General features: G+C 35.6%; 1 long non-coding RNA gene across 1 annotated transcript in view; it reads left to right on the top strand.

The window, feature by feature from the left end:
• Positions 1 to 5038: 5038 nt before the first annotated feature.
• LOC141555057 (uncharacterized) overlaps positions 5039 to 23425 on the top strand; it is a 161438-nt gene continuing 143051 nt past the window's right edge. Inside the window, exons 1-2 of the long non-coding RNA XR_012486060.1 lie at positions 5039 to 5091; positions 9596 to 9758. This is a non-coding gene — a long non-coding RNA (uncharacterized LOC141555057). The remainder of the gene's footprint in view (positions 5092 to 9595; positions 9759 to 23425) is intronic.

The raw sequence follows: 23425 nt of genomic DNA, 5'->3' as shown, positions 1-23425 counted from the left end.
TGGACTAGTCACTCAACCCTCTTGAGTTCCTCATCTGGAAAATGAGCTGGAGAATGAAATCGTGAATCACTTCAATGTTTGCCAAGAAGACCCCCAGCAGGGTCATGAAGAATCAGCTGTAACTGAAAACAACAGAATAATAACAGTTTCTCAAATTGGATTAATCCTGGAATGACCAGTTTAGAGCAAGTGATCAATTTCTGAATATTTTCTTCCCCTTGGGTTTCCAGGGGGTTTGCTTATGTTGATTTTTAGGTCTGAAGTGTGAGCTAAAAGAAAATATACATATAGTATCAAAACATTAAGAAAAGATGATATGATCCAGTGGAAAGGATTATTGAATTTAAAGTCAGAGGAATTGGATTTGTAGCCTGGGTCTGATTCTTACTAACTGAAACCTAACATGAGTCAATTAGTCTCTAGGCTTCTGTTACCTTATTTGTAAAAATAAGGGAGTTGAATGAGATGACCTGTAAGGGCCCTTCCTGCTCTAGAGAGTTGATCCCATGATCTATTCACAAAATCACTTTTGAGGACACAGTGATTCATCTCACACAGGACAAAAAGGGCAGAGCCCTCGACCCTATTTAAAAAAACTTGAGGCTCTTATCTGGGCTATATGTCACTGACTTGCTAAGTAACTTTGCCCTTCGCTTTGTCTCTTGGCTCTGAAATGGAGATTGATAGCCATGTTTTCCCATATAGACACTGGCTAGCTAATAAGCTATTGTAAAACACTTCACAAATGTAAAATACCCCAGGAATTCTGAAGAGTAACAAAGTCTCTGAGCCTGGATCACCATTTTTCACTTAAATAATGACTGATTGATAGATCTCAGAAGCAGATTACCTAGCCAATTTGAGCAAGGACCACAAAGTTGTAGCAAAGAGAAAAATGCCTATCAGCAAATGGCACAGTCCAGGTCCACATGTCTTAGTCAGTTTGCCAAGTGCACACAAGCACAGCTCTTTACAAAAAGGAAGATTGGGATTAATTTTGCCCAAGCACATGGGAGACAAAAAAAAAAAAAAAAAAAAAGGGATAGAAGCATCTCTGGCATATCTATTTTCATAGGATCTTAGAGTTCTTTATGAACAAATGAGCCCCACTCCTACAGTTTCTGTCAAATGTATTTATGTTTATTCCAGTTCTAAATCTGATGGTTAAGGAAACTGAGACCCACTGTATCTAAGTAACTTTCATGAGATTAGAAAAGCCTCACTATTTGACAAAAATTGCTGAGAAAATTAGAAATTAGTATGGCAGAAACTAGACATTGACCCACATCTACCATCCAGATAAGGTTGAAATGGGTTCATGATTTAGAAATAAAGAATGATACTATAAGCAAATTAGAAGAACAAAAGATAGTTTATCACTCAGATCTGTGGAGAAGGAAGGTATTTGTGGCCAAAGAAGAACTAGAGTACATTATGGGATGCAAAATGGATAATTTTGATTATATTAAATTTAAAAACTTTTTGCACAAATAAAAGCAATGCAGATAAGATTAAAAAGTAAGCAGTAAACTGGGGAAAAAGAGAGGACTGTGGTGACTGAGTGTGGGTCATCACATAGTATTTTCACTTTTTTGTTACAGTTTGCTTGTTTTTTGTTTTCTTTCTAATTTTTTTTCTTTTTGATCTGATTTTTCTTGTGCAGCATGATAATTGTGAAAATATATATAGAAGAATTGTACATGTTTAACATATATTGGACTATTTGCCAACTAGGGGAGGTAGAGGGGTAAAGAAGGAAGAAAAAATTTGGAACACAAGGTCTTACAAACATGGATGTTAAAAATTATCTATGAATATATTTTGAAAATAAAAAGTTTTATAAAGAAAAAGAAAATTAGTCAATGCTAGATCATCCTATGTGATATGGTAAGGTGGAATTGAAAGGGAAGAAAGATTGTGAAAACTTTCATTTGAAAAAGGGAGTAATGTAAGAAAACAGAATTTATTTTAAAAATATCAAGTTATACATAATAAATTTTCAGTTTCATGTTCAATCAACTTTTAACTAATATTATATCATGGAAGTGTTTGTTTTATCCCATAAATTAATTTTTTTAAATAGAAAGAAAACTGAGAAATATCCCTCTGTTTTCTTGATGCCTTTTACTCAAGCAAGCCCATGAGGTGTGGTAATGATTGGGAGTAGCAATGGAAGTGCTTATTTGATATTGTCTTGATATGGAACCTAGATCAAAACTGAAATTTATCAAGCTGGAATCAGCAACATCTGGGAAAAATCAAAGAAATCATTTATCCCAATCCCATCATTTTAAAGAAGACAGTGGAAAGATTTGTAGTCAAAAGGACTTAAGTTCACCTCTCCTGCCAACTACTTATTATCTATGTGAAGTCAAGTAATCTCTGGATTCCAATTTCATCATCTATAAAATGATTTTGGCTAGCTGACCTCTAAAAGATGATTTCAGATGTAGCAAATGGTACAGTGGGTAAAATGTCAGCCCTGCAGTTAAGAGAATCTAAATTCAAATATGGCCTCAGATACTTACTAGCTGTGTGATTTTGGGCAAGTGACAACCCTAGTTGCCTCAGTTTCTTATCTATAAATTGAGCTGGAAAAGGAATGGCAAACCATTTTAATATCTTTGCCAAGAAAAATCCAAATGAGAGCACAAAGAGTTGGTGATGGATGGAAAGGACTGAACAAGGTTGATTCCAGTTCTAAATCTGACAGTTAAGGAAACTGAGAAACACTGTACCTAAGAGACTTTCCTGAGATTAGACAATTAGCTAGTACTAGATCCCAACTTATGTGATGTTCATCTACGTCTCTACACAGAGTTTACTCAATATGCTGAAGTTGGGGGGGTGGAGATATGGGGGATTCTCAATTTCTCTAGATTTGAGGGTAACAATGGAATAATGAGATCCATGAGCCATCTATTGGTGAGGAGCCCAGGCTTCCTTCTTTCCAGTGCTATGAGTCAACAAACTTTGTCCCCAAAACCAAATCCTAACTATCATCTGTTTTTATTATAGTTTGAAAAAATAGTTCTTTTTATATTTTAATATTTTAAAATAGTTTTAATTTTAAATTTTACTTTAAAATGTTAAAAAAAAATTTTCTTAGTTCACAGGGTTTGAAAAAAATAGTCAGGGGAATCCATAGGGTAAAATTAAAAATTACTTATTGTGCTCTTTACAGTAGGCTCAGTTGGGCACCCAATCGAAAGACCTTGTCATACTCTTTACAGGAGATTCAATTGGGTACAGAAGCCCAGCACAGTAGCACAGAGCAGGAACTGCACCATCACCATGGATCACAATAGTAGACTAGGAATAATAATAATAATAATAACAATAACAATAGTAATCAGGCACTTTTGGAAAGTATTATCTCATTCTGTTCTCACAACAACCTTGGGAGGTAAATGTCACCATTATCCCTCTTTTACAGATGAAGAAACCAAGGAAAATGGTTAATGACTTGCCTCAAGGTAACACAACTAGCTGGATTCTAAGGCTGAATTTAAACTTATGTCTTCCCAATTTTGGGCTGAGGGTTCTATCTGTTGTATCACCTTGCTACTACCTGAGTAATCAGAATGGTCAGATATGAACTAAGGGAGGCTCATTGCTGTCCTAGATACAAGCAGCAGGTCAGCACTAGTTATGGGAGAATAGAGTAAAGCAGCATACACTTTCAGACAAGTCAGAGAAAGACTGAAGCAGAGATGTGCTGAGCACCAAGGAGAGCTCCTGGAGTCCAATATTCTGGCACTTCTGATGGCTTTTTGTTTTGGGAAGAGAAGCCCTTTTTGTTGGGAACGTGAGATTAATTAGGAATAAAAAATCGTAAATTTAGAGCTGGAAGGAACTTTAAAAATTATCTTGTCCAAATCCCTCATATTAAGATAAGGAAACTGAGGCCTGGAGAGGTTAAACATCCTGAAAGTCAACCAAGTATTAAGTGACAGACAAGTTATCTCATTCCAAAGCCAAAACTCTTTCCACTCCATCATTAATCTAAAACCTGGAATAGAAAACTTTAGAGTGTCAAGGTCCCTGATGGTCAGAGAAAGCCCAGCTCTCTTGATGGTAGTGAAGTTGTTGTTAGTGAGAGCAAGCCTCAAAACCTGGAATATTTAAGTTTAAGATCTGCTCTGACACATATTGGCTGTGGAACCCTGGGAAGGTAATTAATTTTTCCTTTCTCTAGGCCAGTGATATCAAATTCAAATAGAAACAAGAACACTGAACTGTACAAAAGGATCCTTATAGCTATATAATACAAGGAAAGATACATTTTAACATTATCTGTGTTCCATTTATATTTTTATTTATTTTGTTAAATATATCCTAATTATATTTTGGTTTTGAGGACTAGTGATATGCACAGGGTCAAGTTTCTGGAACTGTGAATCTTGATCATGTGTGGGATTTCATATCTAAATGTGGAGGTCACAGAATTGTGACATTATTAGTAAATGTTTAATTTGTATATTTATTTTATATGCTTAAATACCCAAGGTCACATAAATATTTCTTGAGTGAAAAGGGATCTTAAGGTGAAACATTTTAAAAAGCCCTGCTCTAGGGAACTTTTTAAGAGCAGAAGATTAATAGAACATGCTGACCTAATTGAGAAAGTTTCTCTACCGAACAGTTCTCTGTACCAATGAAACAACAAGCTTCAAATCAGTCAGTGAGTTAGTAGAGTGTCTACCTAAAACATATGAAGACTTCCCTTGATGGAATGGTCAGAGGAGAATAATTTGGCCATGAAGACAGCTGAAGTAGGCTCTGTGAAGTGCTTAGAGGGTGGTCAGACATTCACTGTATGCCAGGACATCGACATTCATACTGACTTTTATTTTGCCACTGGATTTTGATGATTAGAAGAGAGAGTGAAGTTGACTATTTGAACTACTCTGCCTTACTTAAATCCTATTCACTAGAAGGTCAAGACATCATTCATTTGTGATGTCATTGGTCTTTGATTATGGACAAATACAATCTCTATGAAATCACATGTCCAATATCTATGCTCATATTTTGGCTTCATCTGAAAACTGTATGTCCCTCCTGGGATCTGCTGAGGCAAAAATTTAGGTAAGGCAGATGGGATCCCAGATTTTTTATCATTTGAGACTTTGCCATCAATAATTCATTAATTTTCTCTTATTAAATGCCTACCATGTGGAAAGCATTGCTAGTTTCCAAGCATATGAAGATGCAAAACTGCTAATATCTCTGCTTTTGAAGAATTTATAGCCAACTAGTGATAATATTAAGCAATATAAAAACATATATTTAGTACTTACTATGGATGAGGAAATGAAGGCTTGGGTATATAACAAAAGAACAAAAATAATTTCTCATCCCCAATGAATTTACATTCTAATATAGATATATAGATATCTCTATATATATTTAGGTATATACAAGGCACAAAGTAAATACAAAGTATTTTAGAGGGGAAGCCACTAGAAGTTCCAAGAGATAGGGAGTGGAAGGGTATAAGTTGGATGAGGAAAGACAAGTTATAAAGGTAGTAGTTAAGTTGAATCTTGAAGGAAGTCAAAGATTCTAACAGGAGGAAATTTGGAGGACACCATTCCAGGCATGAGGGATATCTAGGGCATAGACATGGAGACGGGTGATGGAATGTTAGGTCTGAGGAATAAAAAGTGGGCCATTTTGGTTATGCTATAGATTGTAGAAAGGGAAGTAACATGCAGCAAAGATGGAAAGATAAGAATGGGACATGTTGAGTAGAGCTTTAAATGCCAAATGGAAGACTTTATATTTTATCCTACAGGGTTTAGAGAGTAACTTATTTATTAAGGAAGAATGGCTCGGTAAGACCTATATTTTAGGAAAATTGCTTTGGCAGCCATGTGGATAATAGTTTGGAAGGGGCAGAGACCTGAGGCAGCAAGAGCAATTTGATTATTGCTGATCCAGCTGTGAACCATTTGGGCTCTTGGCCTTAAAGAGTGAGTCCAAGAAGATCTTATTCAACTACTTTTCCTGTGATGGAAAGATCAAATTTTAGCCAGAATCCGAGAGATCCAGCTAGTCCAAATGGCGTATTCCAATATTTTCAAAGCTAATGGACTCAATGGGTAGCCTGGAAGAATCCCAGAGTGTCACACAGTTATCCTCTCCTCTTTTCACTGCTGAAGATAGAAACAAACTATTTTTTCTCTAACTCTCAAGAGTTAGTCTTCCATTTTTGCTACATTGCTTCATTTAATGAACAAATGAACTGTAGTTGCAGAGGCAAGAAAATCTAATTGACTAAGGTTACTGAACATATTGAGCTGGAAAGAAAGGAATTCCTTTAAAAAAGGGTGGGATGAGTAGGGAGGGAAATGGGGGTGGTGAGAGAGACAAGAGAGGAAACTATGTACCAACTGGCCAGATTGACTGGGCAACATTCCAATTCAGTTGTGAAGATGCCCTCAAATGTGGCTATTTATGCTGTGCAGACATATCTTCACAGAAGAGTTTTAAGGAATCAAATAGTGTATCCAAAAGAAATCAGGCAACAAGCCAAAAAATGCGATAAGATTTGCTTCCCAATTATATCACTTTGGGTTTATTTCTCTTAACATAAGTGAATTAATTTAAAAACACCTCCATGCTTTTTGATATCAAGTCAAGGTATAGTGGATGTTACAGGTTAAGGTGGAGTACAGACATCTGAAAATGTAAAAACAGGTTCAAAGTCTTAAAGATATATAGAATTGTATAGCTTATCTTCAAGATTATTTTAAAGGACTAATTACATACTTTTTCATACACATTCTATGTAACTCCTCCAAAAGGCTCAAAGTGCTTCCAATGCATTAATAATAACGGCAGTTAAGCCTTCTTTGAAAGGAATGAAATAATGAAAGTAGAGGGAAAGAATATGATCAAAAGATGTCATTAAGGAAATTTCTTTTCTTTTATACACAGCTAGTTCTAAAGATAATGCAGCTGATTATTTTTCATTTATGACTTCCTTTATTATTAATAAAATGGCTCATTTACACAGCATTTTTGAAGTCTCTCACAAACAGCCTAGTGATATAGGCTGGGATAGTTATGTACATTTTAAATATAAATTGACAAAAACTTAAAGAGTTTAGGTGATTTAATAGAGGTCCCGTGGTAAATGGCTTCTCAATTTTTCCCTTTGATTCTTCAAAGCTTAGTACAGTGAATAGTATATAATAAGTGTGCAATAAATGATCACTCATTGATTGATTGAGTCAGATGTGAATTCAGGAAAACCCAAGTTCAAACTCTGCCTTAGACACTATTTACTGGGCTTTAATAACTTAAATAAATTTAATAAAATTTTATAAATTTAATAAAATTAACAAAATTACAATAGAAAACCTTAATATGTGTTTTTAAGTCATAGTGCAGTTGTCAGGGAGATTATGTATCATACATTATTAATATCAATTAACTAATATATTTAATAATTTTGTATAATTATTATATAAATTAACACTGTATAACTTTAACATTATATGTGTGTGCATTTTTACTATATTATGTATTTATTTTGTGGACCCTGTTTATATTTTAATTTGACACCACTTCCCCTATAATACCACAAAATTAAGTGATCTCAGGATCACACAGTTATTATGTGTCAAGGAAAATATTTGACTAAAAGTTTCTTAATAAAATTCAAACAGTACTAGCACAGGGAGAAGAGAAGAGGAGAGGAGAGGATCTGAGAGGGTCAGGAAAAGAGGATAAGGAGAAGAGTGTAGGGGAAGAAAATGAGGCAAGGAGGAGAGAAGAGGGGTGAGATGGGAGAGGGGAAAAGGGGAAAGGGAAGGAGATAGGAGAGGAAAAGAAGAGAGGGGAGAAATGAAAGGGAAGAAGAGAAGAAAGAAGTGAGGAAAGGAAAAGGAAGGGGGATGATAAAGGAGGAGAGAAGAAAGGGTAGGGGAGTAGAGAAGACAAGGAGAGGGAAGAAAAGAGGGGGAAGAGGAGGGGAGAAGAGAAAGGAGGAAAGGAGAGGGGAGCAGAGTAGAGAGGAAGCAAAGGGGGAGGAGAAGTGAGAAAATGAGAGAAAAGAGGGGAGGGAAGGGGAGAGAAAAAAAGGTGAGGAAAGAAGGGAGAAGGGAGACCTGAGAGGAAGGAGAGAAGGGAAAAAGAAAAGGAAAAAGAGGGAAGAGGGGAGGAGAAAGAAGGGGAGGCTTGTCATTAGCAACAGATGAAAGCTATTCACTTGTTCTCATAATGACCGATATCTAATCAATGGTCAGTATTCCCAGTAGGCTCTGTCCTCTGTCACATGTGACACTTGGTGATCCACTCAACTGCAATAGCCAGTTAATTGGCAATGTTCCAAGTATAGATCCAAGACTGCCAAAATAGACATATGCCCAATAACTCCAAAAGTCAAATGTAGGCTCTTGAAATAGTGATACTTTCCACCCCATCCTGAAGAGAGCCAATTCCTTCCTAATGAACACATTCCTGAGGATTGAGGAGAGCTGGATTCACCTAACTTTAATGATCCATTTTAGGGCTTCTAGGAATATAAAATTGAATCTGTTTTGCATATTTATGACTATGAACATTAATATACTTTTGAAATGATATCCAAAGATTTTCTTGGCCCAGACCTTTGATACCTTGTGGGGAACTACTAATGTGTCAAGTTCCTCTGCAAATATCCACTGGCAGATACTCTGTAACTTAGAATCTTGGAATATTGCCTGAGACATCAATAGGTTAAGTGGTTTGCTTAGGGTAGTCACACAGCTCTGTCAGAGGCAGAGCTTGAACTAAGGTTGTTCTGACTTCAAAAGAAGCTCTCTATTCACCACCAATTCACTGTCTCCTTTGTCCAACATTTAAGAGTTCTTTTTAACTTAGGCATAGCATGGAGAGAACAGTTAGCAAGGATCCTGCAGGACTTAGCTTGGGTAGATATAACTGTCTTTGAATGCATAAAAAAATGTATCTGGTCTGTAGGGTGGTGGTGAGTCAAGTAGTCTGGGGAAATCTGTCAAAGCTGTCTACTCCACTTTAATGGGTCATGCCGCATCTTCAGATGATCAGGAAGCTGTTTGTGACCATCAGAAAGCTCATAAACAGAGAGGAAGCTTGAGTCTTAGCCCTCTCAGGCAATTAGCTTTTGGGGTTAAATTCCTTAACTTTCAGGGGGGAAAAATATAGCCTAACACCTAACATACAAAGAAGTAGGAGAGGGGAAATCCTGGTTAACAGTGATACTATCACAGTGGGATAGAGGAAAATGCATATATATTTGGGATGGGGGGAGCATGGGAAGGTATTATGCTAAATAGAATCTTCAATATGTATGTTTTTATTTATTTTTGTCTTCTTGGAGACCTAGAGATAAAAAAAAGAGTGCAAAGTTCACAGAAGGTGTAATATTAGGGAACTTGGACGCATTTGGATAATATGGAGAGGCCTGGCTCTTCTCCATGTGAAAATTATTGGCCACATGTAGATTTCTTTTGTGTCAAGATGGAGTCCAGGTCAATATATAATGAGGTCAAAAATAATGAGAGAGGATAGATAGGACAGGTTGCAAGATAAATTTAGTGTCTGGTCTCTTCTGGCTGAACAGGCATGCCATCAGGACTTCTTCAGCTACCAAAATACCGGCAGGTAGCAATCATCAATTAAAGTTTTGTTGGCTCTGCTGATCCTTCCCAGCTTCATTCCCAGAAAGTTCCACAAAGATATACCAGTCCTTTTTCTTGGATCCAAGCGTCTATATGGTTATCCAAGTAAGTGGCTATCCAGAAGGTAATAAGTCTTACCAAGTATCCTCTTTCTTTATCCATTCTTTATCCTTTATCCATCCACACCCTCTATGCTGAGGGATAAAGATGCCATAATTCAGCTCCAATTCACCCCATTTTCAGAGTTAACCCCCTGTGCAGAGCTCTGATATACACTATATAGTGCTGTGAACAGAATGCCACACTTAGAAGCATGAGAACCTGAGTTTGAGACCAAACTCAGATACTTTCTAACTGTATGACCCTGTGCAAGTCACTTAACTCTGTTTACTTCAATTTCTTCATCTGTTAAAAAATGGGACAATAATAGCATTGGGGAGAATCAAATGAGATAATATATGTAAAATACATCATAAACCTTAAAGTACTATATAAATTCTAAATGCTGCTGCTATTACTACAATGACCACTGCTTCTACTATATTATCATGCCACTGATGATCCAAACATTGGCACTAAAACTTTAATTCATCTTCTGCTTCCCTCAAAACTTATTTTGTGGCCACCACTAATATTGCTGCCTGGACATTCAGGTTGCTGGTGTGCTCATTGACCACATGTCCTCACTTTCCATACAACATCATTTCAAGAACAGTAGTTATTGATGGTACTAGACATCTCTGTTACTTCTGGGTCCTCAGTCCTTTTCTCAACTATCCTAACTATATCCTTTATGTGTGAGTTTATAGAAGAAAAATCTACACCCAGATTCTGGATATTTACATCAGAAATGGGCTTATCCAATGCATTGTGTAAAATATCCATTCTTTGAGTCTTAGAGCTGCTTTACAGTTCTTCCGGGAAGAAATTTTTCCTCTCCTATTTCTGTGTCGTTCTATCATCCCCGGACTCTTCCATCTCCTAGCTGTATACTAAAATGAACTGGTCTGTTGACCAGCCCTGTCTGTTACATACTTACCTAGACTTTCCCATAAGAGTTTAGTTTCAGGTGCACCCAACCTCACAAAGAGGCCAGCAGTGACTTACTGATCTTTATAAAGATTATTCTGATAAGTGTATTTTCAACAGTCATCCGATTGATTAAATTTCATCAACGCTGTTCAACACACTTGAGTCTCTCCATGACCTCTACTACCTTAATTAGCCTCTCAAAGTCTCTGACTGAGTAAAGGTACATTATATAACAAAGTTTCAAGGTTACCCTATGAATAAGAGCAGGCTAGTTCCAAGGTCTATTCAAGACACAGTTCTATACCTCTTTTTCTTTTTTCAAATAAGAATCAGGAAAGATTTATTTCTAATTTATTATAGTATGCATGTGTGTGCGTATGTGTGTGTGTGTCTGTGTGTGTGTGTGTGTGTAGGTATACACACACACCCTACCAGGCATGCTTAGTACATAATTATCAATCCAAATTAAAGCGTTCCAAATGGTTGTTACACTTCCACAGTATTCTATTTATTGGGAGCTATTATAAGCTTTAAAAAAAAGGGAACCTAAAAATAATAATTTTTTTTTTAAATTTAAAAAAAGGGAACCTAGAGAGATGCAAAGGACTTCCTGCCCACCTTCCCCCACCCCACCCCTGCCCCAACCCCATATCCCTTTACTAGGTACACAGAAGTTTCTCTTGTACTCTGCCTGAGAAGTAGTTATTAGGTGACAGAACTTTCAGCTATAGCAAGATATATAGATAGATATAGATATAGATATATCTATCTATCTATCTATCTATCTATCTATCTATCTATCTATCTATCTATCTAAAGCTATAGCAAGATATATATATATAGTATAAGAGTAATTGTGATAACTGCTCTCCCATCTACTGGATCTGGTAGTGGAGAATCTGGTTTGAGCTCCTAGAATCACTGGCTGTAATACCTTAGAGAAGCATAATTTCTTTGAGTATGTTTTCTTTTATGTAAAGAAGTTAATATAATAATATGTAAACTATCTACCTCACTTAATGAAAAGCATTTTGTAAATTTTAAAGCCAAACCATAATCAGGGCATAATTTGAGGACTGGGGTTTTGCCAAAATATAGAAGGTGCTGATAATGCTTGATTTCCTTCAGCAAGGAGAAACAACAGTGGATTGGTTGGTTGTCCTTTTTGAGGACCAAAATGGCATAACTATGTTGAAGTCAAGGGACAATGTGTCCAATTGTGGCTAATCAGATCAATACAAGTTCAGAAGATTCTACCACATAATTGGAAGAAATAGTCCACATAAACATTTGGTATGGAGATGTGTCTATATTTGCATATCTCTTGTTTCTTTTGAACTACTACAATTTTGCTTTGCTTTATAGTGCCTTCTTTGATGTAGGCATGCCCTGCTGCATGGTTCTGTGCCAACGTCTTCCATGTCTTACAATAGATAACCAAAATTCTTCAGAGATACTTTGAGAATATCCTGGTATTTCTTCTTCTGACTTTTGTGTAAGCCCTAGTCTTGTGCAAGTTCTTTGTAAAATTGTCTTTTAGGTAAATGTAAATGTAAGTTAGCCATTCAAACATTATGGCCAGTCCATTGGCATTTCCCTCTCTGCAAATTTTCCTTAGCAGTTAAGCTTTAGGAAGGACCTCCATGTCTGGTACCTTATATTTCCAGGTGTTCTTCACACTTCTTAAACAATTCAAATTGAAATGATTTGGTTTCCTGGTATGGTATTGGTAGATTGTCCAAGTTTCATAAGTGTACAGCAATTAAGTCAGCACAAAGGCTCTATAGACCTCCAATTTGGTAGGAAATCTAACACCTCTTCTTTTCTAAGCTTTCCTTCAGTTCCTCCCAATGAGCTAGATCTAGCAATGTTTGGGTCCTCTATGTGGACATTCCTGCAAAGTATACTGCCAAGGTAAGGTAACTTATCTACAAGCATTCAAAATGTCTTCATTTGCTACATTTGTTTTGGCAAAATATAGAAGATGCTGAAACAATAATAACTAGCATGGATATAAATGTTTTAAATCTTGCAAAGCATATTGAGTGACACAATGATTTTGAGAGAGAAGTAGTTACCCAGGATACAGAACAGATGTACGGCCTACTAGAGTACTTGCTTCCTTCCCCAACAGCCCCATCTATGATGAAGTCCTTCTCTCTTCTGCCCAGCCCAGCCCAGCCCAACCTAATCCAGTTCCATCCTCCTCTCTTCCCTCCCCTATTGAAGTAGCCACTGTTTAGTGTCCCAGAATCTTTATTTCCTCCTCAAAAGTGCCATTTCCTAATATTTGAATGTTTCTCTTCTTGTCCTTCTGTAGATACTTTTGTCTCAAGATCTGAGGAATGTCCCCTGGTCTCTATAATACTTTATCTGAAGATGTCTTGTATGCTGTTTGCCTAAGGTGTGTTCTCTGGTACTTGGCCTAGATGTCAGACTTGCTAGTTTGAGCTGTGTTCCAAGCAGTATAGAACTATGTTGCTCTCATTAATATAATTATTATTTCATTTTAAAAAACAAAGGTTAAAATTGTTTTTACATGTTATTGGGATAAAAACAACATATTATATTAAAAATACATGTTTTATGTTACTGGAACATGTAACTTATAGAAAAATGCTTATCTTTTCATTGAGATGAACAGGGGAAGGAAGGAGGGAGAGAATTTAAAACTCAAACATTTTTTAAAACATTAAAAAATTGTTTTTACATTAAATTGTGGAAAAATAACATATTAAATTAAATCATTAGTATTATTCTCTTGACAAGGGACAGTAAGCAGAGAGCTGTTATTCCTTGTGGTGGGAGTTACTGTTGTTGTTGAGTTGCTTTTCAGTCTATATCTGACTCTTCATGATCCCATTTTGGTGTTTTCCTTCTCTAGATCACTTTATAGAGCCAGGATTAAGTGGCTTACCCAGGATCACATAGTTAATAAATGTCTGAGGTTAGATTTGAATTCAGGTCCTCCTGACTCCAGTCTCAGTTTTATCCACTGTACCACTTAGCTAGCTACCGTTGTGTGAGAAAGGGCACAGCAGTTAGTTCAAGTCACCTAACTTAAGGTTTCTTAAATATTCTTGCCACAGCTTGTTTCCATATATGCAGGGGATGGATTGAAGGGAACATGCCACTTTTTTAATTTATAGGAAGGCAAAAGCAACATTTATGACTTTATCCTACTTAGCAAATTAGGATTAAGGGATGATGGATTTAGAGATCAAAAAGGCTCTTGAATCTGAAGTCACTAGATCTAGGTGTAGATACTGATTCTTACATATCCTACTTATGTGACTTCCTCCAGAGATCATCACTTAATTTCCCTGGGTCTCAGTTTTCCCATTTATAAAATGGGATGTTTAGACCAACCTCTAGGACCACTTCCAAATCTAAATATTTGATCTAGTCTGTTCTCCTCATTTTATAGATGAGAAACTGACACCTACAGAATTTAAGTAACTAAGGTCACACAGGTAGCAAATATCAGAATTATATTAGAACCAATATCTAAGTGATTGCTAGGTGATGAAATAAACAGAGTGTTGGGTATTCTAAGTTCACTCACCTTTCTAATTTCAATTCAGGCTTCAGAAACTTACTAGCTGGTGACACTAGGCAAATCACTTAACCCTTTTGGCCTCATATTTCTTATCTGCAAATGAGCCAAAGCAATAAATGTCAAACCACTCCAGTTTCTTTGCCAAGAAAACCCCAAATGGGATCATAAAAATTGGACTAAATAACACTGAAATGACTGAACAATAACTAAATGACTTGCCACAGTCATGTAGCTGACATATATATAATGAGATATGAAGCTAAGTCTTCCTGATTCTTAATTCAAAATTTTATTGGGATATACTTTCTCCATTTCTTGTAAATAAAGGGTAGCAAAATCATATAGAAACTAGGCTGATTGTATATTTATTTTAAAAAACTACAATGAGATGTTTCACATTGTTTTCTATTTTTTTTCATTTTTTGGTTTTGTTTAATTGTTTCTTAATTGCTCAAAAAGTCTTCCATTGTCTTAGCTTCCATTGGCTCAATTCAAATTTTTAAGGATTTATATTCCTCAGTGAGCTTTTGTACCTCTTTTCCCACTCAGTCAATTTTGCTTTTCAAGGTATTCTCATCAATTTCTTGTATTTCCTTTTGTATCATTCTCATTTCTCTTCCTAATTTTTCTTCTACTTCTCTTATTTGATGTTCAAAAACATTTTTTGGGCTCTTCCATGACCTGAGATCAATTCTTATTTTCTTGAAGGCTTTGGATAAAGAAGTTTTGACTTTGTTATCTTCATCTGAGTGTGTATTTTGATCTTCCTTATGACTACAGTAATTTTCTGTGGTCAGAATCATTTTCTGTTGTTTGCCCATTTCCCCCAACCTATTACTTGGCTTTTAAATCTTTGTTAAAGTAGGACTCTGTTTCTAGGATAAAGGATGCAATGTCTCAAATTTCAGGGGTTTTGTACAACTGTTTGAAGAAAATATTCTAGAGACCTGTACTGTAAGCTAATACTTCAATCTAAAACCTAATACTTCAATCTAAAACTGAATATGAACAAAGACACAGAGTCCTGCATCAGTACTAGCAATCTGCTTGTAACCAGCTATTTAACCCCCTTATTTCTAGAAGCTGTTGTTGCTGTTGCTGCTGCTGTGGCTATTGATTCAGTGGCTCCCAAAGTCCACGCCTGATTTGCTGGGGCTCTCTTTACACCCCAGTTGAACAAATCTTTCCTGCTAAACTTCCAATTCATCCTAGGCACCTCTGAGCTGAGAGATCTGGATTGCCATGCTGCCACACTGATTCAGAAGTCCTAAGACTTGACACTGTTTTTCTGAGGCTAGGGCTGGGACTGTGCTAGTGTGTCCTGTGTTGAGACTGTGCCATACTTTGGCCAAAGATCCACGGATGTTTCTTGCCAATCTTCTAAGCTGTCTTCACCTGGAAAATTGTTTCACTCTGACTTTTTGTGAGTTCTGACACTCTAAAATTTGTTTAGAATCATTGCCTAAAGGTATTTGGAGGGATGTGGGGGAGAATTCTGCTAGTCCCTGTCTTTACTAAGTCATCTTTGGCTCTACCTCCAATTTAAAACCCACAAATTAATGTTATCTATATTGTACTATATTTTTATTTTAAAAAATATTTGCCCATTGCATATTTATCTGGTTCATGTTAATATGTCCTCCACAGGCCATATTTGACACTTCTGTGATCATCTCCAAAGGACTCAGATTCTGTAAGGAAAGGGATTGCTGAGAATTCTCAGTACATATTATCTTTGAAACTTTCTCTGTACCCTATTTCTAGGTATAAGAAATTAAGCCAGAAAGCTTTCCCTAACCTAAGCCTTGTCATAAATAAACATGCACCAGTGATGGTGATTCTCCACTAGAGCTTGCTGTAATATGCTATCTGTTATATGCATATGCATTAGGAACTTGAAGTTGGACAGAGGTGGGTGTACAACATCTTAGTCTTGAGACATACTGGAGACCAGACATATTTGGTGCAATCAGAGCTGATAATGAGAAATAGGATGGCCCCACTCAATTGAGATCAAACCTACAATAGAACTCTGCTGTGCTCCAGCTTATAGGACAAATGACTCACTTGACTTGATGGGCAACTCCTGCCTGGGAGAGGCTGAGGTTTTGTCTGCTATTTTTGAACAAGTTATTCATCACAAAAAGAGCTTTATTAAAAATGTACCTTCCACTCTTCATCGAGCAAATATGAAAATCTGGTTTCTGAAGATATCAAAATCATTTATTTTTGAAGTTGGCAGCCCTGGCTGTGAACACTGCTCTGGGATCGATCCCGTCTGTGTAAGTAGGAGTTATATATTTTTCAGAACAAGCATTCTGCCTTTCATCCATGGGAGACAATGAAATATTAAGCAAGATATGAAAAAATTAAAATGTTTTGAAAGGGAGAAAGCAATAGCAAATCATACTCCCTGACTGGAAAGCTCCACAGGGAGCCCCTCTGATGCCAGGGAAGAGGCTTTGGAAAAAAATCACTTGTGATATGGAATTTGCAAGATTATTGATGTCACTGGCAAGTTTCTCTATAAAGCTAACCTGCCAAGGAATCTGGTGTGTTGCTCAATGAGCTTCTACTGTGTCCTGTTGATGACTCATGTACATCAAAGGCCTCTCGGTTTCCTGTCCAAGTACTTTTTCCAAAAAAGTCTTTCTTAAGATTTTATTTTTATTGCACTAATAAGACCACAGCAATGTAATAGAATATAAGCTCCTTGAAGACAAGGAATATTGTATTTTTGTCTTTGTATCATCTAGCTCCTATTTACAAAGGGGCAAAGAAGGTGTTTAATATTTGTGTGTTGAGTTATTGGAAACTATATCAGAGGAAGAAGTACCTATAGCAACAAAATCAAATCTTTGATGCTTTTAAGTATAACTACCGGAAATCTGAATCAGAGAGTTGAGACTACAGACAAAATGCAACACAATTGATCTGTATGACTTTAGAGACCATGAAATGAAAACTGGCCTAGTAGATATGGTGATCATTTCTAAATTTAACAACAGCAATAATGATAGTTGAAATTTATATAATGCTTTTAAGTTTTTCATAGCTCATTACATATATTATTTCATTTCATCCTCAAAACACTGCTATTAGTATCACTATTTTACAGATGAGAAAACTGAGGCTTATACAGGTCAAGTGACTAGCTCAAGTTCACACAACTATAAAGTATCTGAAGCAGGATTCAAATTTGGGTTTCCTGACTCCAAGTTTAGCCACTATCTCAAATATCTTCTAACTGACTAATTTCCTAAATTTTCATCATTAAAAATAAACAAATAAACTCTGAAATAAAAATAATGAATGAACAAGCAAATAAACAAATAGAAGCCTATAATTTTGGTAGCTTGGCAGTTCCCTTCATTGACATAGATCATAGTTTTTTTGCACCTCAAGACACAATTTTTAGTGATTGTGTTGTTTTAAAAGATCGTTATTTGGTGACTGTCATAGTGGTAAAAAGATTCTCTGCAATAAGTTTTCCTAGGGAGAATAAAAATAGTACAGTAATTCATTATATATGAACTCAAAATCTTTAGTTTGTTAAGTTTACTGTACCTCTAAAATATTGCTCAAGATTCAGGGATCAAATTTTAATTTCACTATACTTTTATGACCATGGACAAGACATTGAAATCATCTATGCCTCGGTTTCTTCTTTCTTAAAAATAATAAAACTGAGCTTGTTGATCTTAAAAGTGTTTTTCAGGCTAAAGTGACTTTACTATGCCATAAATCAAGTCATAGCACCTACTATGTGACAGGTACTGTGCTAAGTACTAGGGATACAAAGAAAGACAAAAGCAGCCCCTGTTCTTAAGGAGTTCCTAGAATAATGGGGGAGGTAACATGTAAACAACTGTGTACAAACTAGCTAAAGACAACATAAACTGGAGATCATCTCAAACAAACTAAATTAGAGATAGTTTCAAAAGATTGGGGGGACCAAGAAAAGCTTTTTACAGAATGTCAGAATAATAGCTGAGACTTGAAGGAAGCCATGGAAGTTGGGAGGAAGAGATGAATAGGAAGAGCATTACAGGATAGAAAGAAAGAACAAAAGTATATTCAGGAGGAGAAATAGGATGGAGGGAAATACAGAGCTGGTCATCATAACTGTGAATGTAAATGGAATGAATGTTTCCATAAAATGGAAGCAAATAGCAGAGTTGATTAAAGAACAGAATCCTACAATATGTTGTTTACAAGAAACACAAATGACACAGAGAGACACATATAGAGCAAAGGTAAAAGGCTGGAATAGAATTTATTATGCTTCAGCTAAAGTAAAAAAGCAGGGATAGCAATTCTTTATTATTATTATTATAGTTTTTTATTTACAAGATATATGCATGGGTAATTTTTCAGCATTGAACCTTGTAAAACCTTCTGTTCCAACTTTTCCCCTCCTTCTTCCCACTCCCTCTCCTATATGGCAGGTAGACCAATACATGTTAATTATTTCAACTAACTTTTTTCCAAGCATATCATTAGATCATCTGCACAGATATAATTTTATTATCTATTTCCTATTATGATTCCTTCTATTTCTTTTTCTGCTCTTATTGCTATTAGTAGGATTTCCAATACAAGATTGAATAAATAACATTGGTGACAGTGAACATTTCACACTTCATCTTACTGGGAAAGCTTCTAGCTTATCCCCATTACAAATACTTGCTAATGGCTTTAGGTAAATGCCTTTTATCAGTTTAAGGAAAAAATCCATTTATATCTATACTTTCAAGTGTTATAATAGAAACAAATGTTATACTATATTAAAAGCTTTTTTTCTGTATCTGTTAATATAATCATTTAAAAAACTTTTATTATTAATATAATCAATTACATTAAGAATTTTCCTTATTTTAAATGATCATTGTAGTCCTGGTTAAAAAAAATCCTACTTGATCTGAATGTATAATCTCTGTAATATAATATTGTCATCTTTTAGCTAGTATTTTATTTAGGATTTTTGCATTCATGTTCATTAATGAAATTGGTTTATAATATTTTCTCTATATTTTTCCTGGTTTAGGTATCAGTATCATATGTATTTCATAAAAAGAGTTTGGTAGAACCCTTCTTTTCTTATTATTCCAAATAATTTATTTGAAATTGGGAATAGTCTTTAAATATTTGCTAGAATTCACTTGTAAATCCATCTGATCCTGGTACTTTTTTTCTGAGGAAGCTAATTTGTCCTGTTCAATTTGTTTTTCTAAAAGAAGTCTATTTAGATTTCTATTTCCTCTTCTAATCTAGTCAGTTAATACTTTTATAAATATTCTTTCATTTCATTTAAATTGTTAAATGTATTGACATATAATTGGACTAAGTAATTCCTCATGATTTCTTTGATTTCACCTTTGATAATGTTAAATTCACCCTTTTCATTTTTAATACTAATGTTTTGAGTATGATATCTTTAAAACCAAATTATCCAAGGAGTTTGTTGATTTTTTTCATAAAAAAACCATTAAAATCCACAGATCTTTAAAGTGGTGTATGTCTGGATTTCCAAGTTTATGCCAGGTACTTGAACACTGGACACCACCCTGAGCATTTGTGCTTGGCATTTCACTTTGGAGAATGGATTCAGAGCTAGTAATTTCATTTTCCACTGTTACCAATGGCTTGTTAGCAGCTTAATAACTAGTGATCAAGCAACACTTGTCAATAGTCTCCTTCCCACTTTTCTTCCTAGTTGGATAATATGGATAATATGAACATTAGACTTGGGGTCAGGCAGGCTTGAATTCACATCCTCATTTAGACACTTACTAACCATGAGATACTAAACAAATCACTTAATGTCTGTCTGCCTCGGTTTCCTTAATTTAAGACAATGATGACATCTACCTGATAGGGTTGTTATAAGAATCAAATGAGATAATATTGTGAAGTTCTTAAAGAGTGTATTATCTCACACTTAGCAAACTCTATATATGCTAGTTGTTATTATTAGCAACTAACATCCTGCCAATTTTTTGCTTTTTAAAACTTGTCTGGACCTAAGAAGCATGTGGAGAATGAAAAAAAATGTATAAATTTCCATGTGCTTAACAGTAAATTTTAGTGTTGTGCCTCATTGAAATAATGAGTATGATCAAGAGCAGAAGACAGTTCAAAGACCCACAGCCATGGGAATTCAGCCTATTAGGGACTGTGTATGCTACTGTGTATGCTTCTGGTTACTGATAATGGTGCCAGCATCATATGAGTGAAACCTCACAGCACAAGAGTGATTCAAAGACTATGGAGTGTTGGAATTTCTTTTCTGCCACAAATGATGATCAGGAAAAAAAAATGAAAATTGGAGGTTTACAAGATTTTGATGTGCCTATTCTTAAGGAAGTGGAGACATGAGATGGGGTTGAGGAATTGTAAGGGAAGTGGAGAGGGCTGATATAAATTTGGTTTATGGAGCTAAGATGTAATTGTATATTAAAGAATAGACCTACTTGCTTTAAATGTCTTTTAAAATCTCTTAATGGACAGCTAGATAGTATAGTAGATGCATCCAAAGTCAAATACTTGACACTTGCTAGCTGTGTGATCCTAGGCAAGTCACTTAACCCCATCTTCCTTGTCAAATATATATGTATGTGTATATATATGTATAGTGCACATATGTATATACACAATGCAATATGTATGTTTTTATTATATATATATATATATATATGTATGCATACTTATATGCACACATATGCATATACTAAATCTTAGTTTAATATATTTTCTTTATTTTGAATTTGTAATGATACTATAAATTTATAAAATAATTGTTGCAGAGAAGAAAAACAACGTTACTCTCATGAAATGGGGGAGGTTATTTAGTTCCTATTTCTAGCAGCCAAGAAGCTAACACATCTTATTTTTCATGCAGGCTTGGCTCTGACCAAAGTAAAAAATAGGAATTAGGACAAAATTCCTAATTAGGAAAAAAATAGAAATGTCACAAAACATATCTTGGGAGGCATTTTGATATAGCATTGGATTTGGAAGCAGAAGGAACTGGGTTCAAATCCAGATCTTTCCACTTAATGGAAATCCATGTGGTTTTGGGATACATTGGCTCTTAGAACTTAGCTCTCTTGAAAATGGGAGAATTGGACTGAATGATATCTAAGAACCCTTCTAGATTTAGATTTCTAATCCCATGTTTATATTTAGACCCAATGACCAAGAAAGAATTGAGGATAATACTAAATTTTTAGTCCAAGGTAGAATATACTAATAGAGAATCACATTTTCAAAAGTTAAAAAAGTAAAATTGTTTTGGAAGGTTCAAGAAGGTAAAAAACTTAGTATAGACATATATTTGAAGTAATGGTAGAACACATAACTGTGAAAATCAAAGAGAAACCCAGAAATACAAGGCCAGAATTTGAGAGGGGCAAAGGCTAATGGTACAGATTTGAATGTCATCTGCATGAAAATGATAGTTGAAGCTTTAAGTATGAATGATTCATCAGGGATTTCTGGGGAGAAAATTGAGGAGGGAGAGGCAATAACTTTAGAAAATAACTTTATGATATAGGATATAGAAGAATCAGTAGGGGAAAAAAAGAAGTTAGAGAAAAAGAAAATGAGATGAAATGGTATCCTGGATATTCAAAGAAGAGAGTTTAAGAAAGGAAGAGTTGATTAACAATGTTGAATGTTGTAAAGACACCAAAGGGAATAATATTGGAGGGGCAAGTCATTGATTTTGATGATGAGATGATCATTGGTGACCTTTGAGAGAGTAGTTTCAAGGGAGTGAACAAAAGCTAGATTAAAGAATGAAGAATGGATAGTGAAGAAATGGAAGCAACAGACAGAGGCCATTGGCTCAAGAAGCTTGACAAAAAGAAAAGGAGAAAAAATAGAACTGTAGTTTAACAAATAAAGCTTTTTCATGAGAGTGGATACTGCTTCATTTTCTGAAAGCAGAAAGGACTCAGCAAAAGTGAAGACATTTGTAGCGAGCTGTCGTCTCCAGAAGCTGCCGGATCACTCTCTGGGAAGAGATCTGCTGTGTCTACTCAAATCTCTCAGACAGATTCTTCTTCCTGTAGTGAACCGTTGTCTCTAGGCAGTTGCTGTTAACTCTTGTCCAGAGAAGTGACTTCCCTTCCTGCAGAGAGCCGACTTCCCTTCCTGCAGAGAGCTGCGTCAATGCCAGATGTAGTGCAGAGTCTTCTTCTTGAATCTCCTCCAGCTCTTATCCTTCTCCAGTCCAATCTGCTCTCCAGGCCCAATGTTGCCTCTTATCCTCCCAGAGAATGGGCGTGGGATAATGCAAGGGCTTCTGGGAAGAACCACTTCAGCCAATGAGCTTGCTCCTTCTATCAAGTCAACCTGAGTTTTCACCTTGTAATTGTCCAGACAACCTGAATTCTCACCTTGTCACTGTCCAGACAACCTGAGTTCTCACCTAGTAATCCTAACAGACATTGAAGATAGAAGACAACGGGCAATTGTGAATCAATAATGTTCTGTGGATCAGTGGAGAGAAAAAGAAACAACAGCATGGATACTGGGAAAGAACTTCTTGTAAGGACAATGGAGTAGGAGGCAAGTATGAGCATAAATATAAAGATACTTATTGAAGGAGTGGGCTGGGTCATCTGCTGAATATATGGAGTAAGTAGAATTGTAACATTAAATGTAGAGAATGTTTGGAACCAAAGTGGGAAATATTCTAGGGAGTCATAAAAAAAGATAAAATTCAAATGATCAAGTTTCAAAATAATTTAATATTTTCTAACTACCTACTGGGTATAATAAGGCAAATTACTCTTCACACAGCCAGCTTTAGCATCGTGCCTGTCACATAGTAGGTACTTAATAAATGTTTATTGAGTGACTGATATTATCAGTGGTACAAACTGAAAGATGAAGGGGGGGGAAAAAAACCTCCCTGCTGCAAGGAAATTTACATTTTATTGGATTTCCAAAAAGCAGTTGAAATCCAAATGGTTAGAGAGAATAAATTTGGAGATTTATTTAATTTTGTGGTTCCTCCTATCCTGCCCTCTTCCCCAGATCCAAGACTCATTATTTGGGATTGAATGATACGACATCATCAGAAGTTAAGTAATAAGGGAGTCTAGATTATTAATTACTAGTTAAATCTAACTGGTTTACCACATCTAGTTGCTACAAATAGAGATTTATGTTA

This window comes from Sminthopsis crassicaudata, chromosome 1, assembly GCF_048593235.1.
Source record: "Sminthopsis crassicaudata isolate SCR6 chromosome 1, ASM4859323v1, whole genome shotgun sequence".
Classification (NCBI taxonomy): Eukaryota; Metazoa; Chordata; class Mammalia; order Dasyuromorphia; family Dasyuridae; genus Sminthopsis; species Sminthopsis crassicaudata.
Note: the sequence above shows the minus strand (reverse complement) of the source record. Positions and strands in the feature narration are given on the sequence as shown.